At 47.6% G+C, this 2,340-nt stretch overlaps 1 long non-coding RNA gene across 1 annotated transcript in view; it reads right to left on the bottom strand.

Annotated features, from left to right (window-relative positions):
• Positions 1-2,014, bottom strand: part of LOC147001481 (uncharacterized) — a 5,956-nt gene extending 3,942 nt beyond the window's left edge. Inside the window, exons 1-2 of the long non-coding RNA XR_015044864.1 lie at positions 1,694-2,014; positions 424-500 (exon numbers count right to left, since the gene is read on the bottom strand). This is a non-coding gene — a long non-coding RNA (uncharacterized LOC147001481). The remainder of the gene's footprint in view (positions 1-423; positions 501-1,693) is intronic.
• Positions 2,015-2,340: the final 326 nt, after the last annotated feature.

Here is a 2,340-nt window from a genome sequence, read left to right as displayed (position 1 = left end):
ATTTCTAGCCCCCACTCCCCCTAACCCCACCCTGAACACATTCCCCTCCCACCTCATGTCTGTTTTTTTTTTTTAAATAACTCACTGATTCCATTTAGAACATGGGTGTGGGCTATCCAATGGGGATCACACCCCCAAAGAAAATTAAATCTGTCTTCTTCAGCAGCCATCAACTGTCAATAGCTCCTCTGCTAGGGCCTTGAGAGCACCCCATGTCCCCCCCACCCTCCTCCATGCTGGGGTTTAGGCTGACTTGATCTTGTTCAGGAAACCATATAATGGCCGTCATGTCTTTACAGCCCTCCCCCACAGCCTCTGGCCCTCGTTCTTTCTGTTTCTTCACTTGAGGTTTTCCCTGACTTGGGGGTGGGGTTGACACAGATGTCCCATTTAGGACTGAGCAGCAAGGCCATTAGTTCTCACCTCTCGGAGCAGTTATGAGTCTCTGCATTGCCTGCTGTCCTTGAGGCTTTCGTGGCCAAGGTGAAGAGAACACAAATCTATGGGTATAAACACAAATATTTGGAAGGCAGTTTGACAACACGGCCATTCAATAAAACATTAGTCAAAGTTCTTCCCCAAGAGCCTTGACCTCCTTAGTCTTGGGCTTTTGGGCATGTGTTCAGTACCAAGTCTGAATTCCCTCCCATGGGGGCAGGCCTCAAATCCAACTGAACACGGCTGGATCACCTGAAAAAGGGGGAGACTCAATTGAGTCATTATCTTCTTTTGTTTTATTTTCATTTTTCAAGACAGGGTTTCTTGTGTAGCCCTGGCTGTTCTGAGATTCACTCTGTAAACCAGGTTGGCCTGGAACTCAGAGACCTGGCTGCCTCTGCCTCCAGAGTGCTGGGAAAAAAGGTGTGTGCCGACACTTTTGTCGCTGCCACCATGACCTGGCGAGTACATGCCTTTATCAGGTTCCTCTGGGGATGTGTTTGTGAGAGATTATCTTTATCTCTTGGTTGTCTTAATTAAAGTAGGGGAGTCCAGCCCCCTATGGACAGCTCTGTTTTCTGTGTAAGTGGTCCTAGGTTGTATAAGACAGCTAAGCATGGTTCAGAGATGGAGCCAGTGAGCCAGCGGGCCAGCAAGCCAGTGAGCAGCCTTCTTCCATATCCCTGCTGGCCTTCCCTGAAAATATAAGCTCAATAAACATTGTCTCCCCAAGTTACCATCGTTGGAGTGTTTGTATCACAGCAACAAAATGCAACTAAAACACTACTATATTTTTTATTTGTTTATGAGTATATGTGTCTGTGTGTATAATGGGGGCAGGTACCTCTGGAAGCCAGAAGAGGACAATGGATCCCCTGAAGCAAGAGTCAAAGGGAGTTGTGAGCTACCATGTAGGTATCCCCATGTTATCCACTGGGAATCAAACCCGGGTTCTCTGGAAGAGCTCTGAACCACCGAGCCTTCTCTCCAGCCCCCTCTCCTGTTTTAGGCAGGACCTCACTATGCAGCCTTGGCTAGTCTGGAATTCTCTGAATAAACAAGATGGCTTCCAACTCAACCAAGTTCCACTTGCCTCTGCCCCTGCAGGCTCTGGGATTAAAGGCATATACACCTTCATACCTCACAATATTTTTTAGCCTTTTCTCAACTGTGTCCAGTTTAAAAGAGGTTGCTCTCGACACTTCAATTTCCTATAACATAAACAGCTTAAATCCAAGCACTGCTGTATAGTTACTTTCTAAAGCGGAAAGTTGACGGGGCTCCGCGGTTAAGAGCCCTGAGTGCTCATCCGTGGAGGTCCTGAGTTCAGTTCTTGACAACCAACAGAGCTGGCGCCCTCTTCTGGCCTGCATGCGTACATGCAAGCGGGATGCTGTGTGTATGCAATAAATAACAAAGTTGAATGAAGCCTGAAGAGGGAGGCTCCACCTTTGGGGATATCCAAGTCCTGGAAACAGCCAGACACTAAAAGCTGGTGTTGCCAGATGCTGCATCTTTACCGGCTGCCCAGAGCCTTTTCATACCCATGTGCTTGCTCCCAGGAACACAGAAGTTATTCCAGGTATGTTGGCAGGCTGTAAAGATGTTACTGGAATTTCAGAGCGAACTCTTGGCCACGCCACAGATCTGACTTCAAACGATTGTATCGCATTCCTGTATTCATCTGAGAGGATGCAGCACGGCACTCCTGGAAGCCAGGGGAGTCTCTCCTCTGGCGATTGAAGTCAATGTCTCTTGTCTTTCTACCCACTGGGCCATCTTGCAGCCCTAGATCTCATTTTTTAAAATTGAGAACAGACACTCCAGAGTTCTGAAAAGTTGGTGAACCTCATGTGTGAAACCTCCTTCTCATCTGGGCCTCATTTTGTTGCTGAAATCCTA

The sequence above is a fragment of the Mus caroli genome, unplaced genomic scaffold (genome assembly GCF_978045245.1).
Source record: "Mus caroli unplaced genomic scaffold, Mus_caroli_1 scaffold_13, whole genome shotgun sequence".
In the NCBI taxonomy this organism is placed as follows: Eukaryota; Metazoa; Chordata; class Mammalia; order Rodentia; family Muridae; genus Mus; species Mus caroli.
The sequence above is the reverse complement of the archived record's forward strand: the minus strand, read 5'-3'. Positions and strand labels throughout refer to the sequence as shown.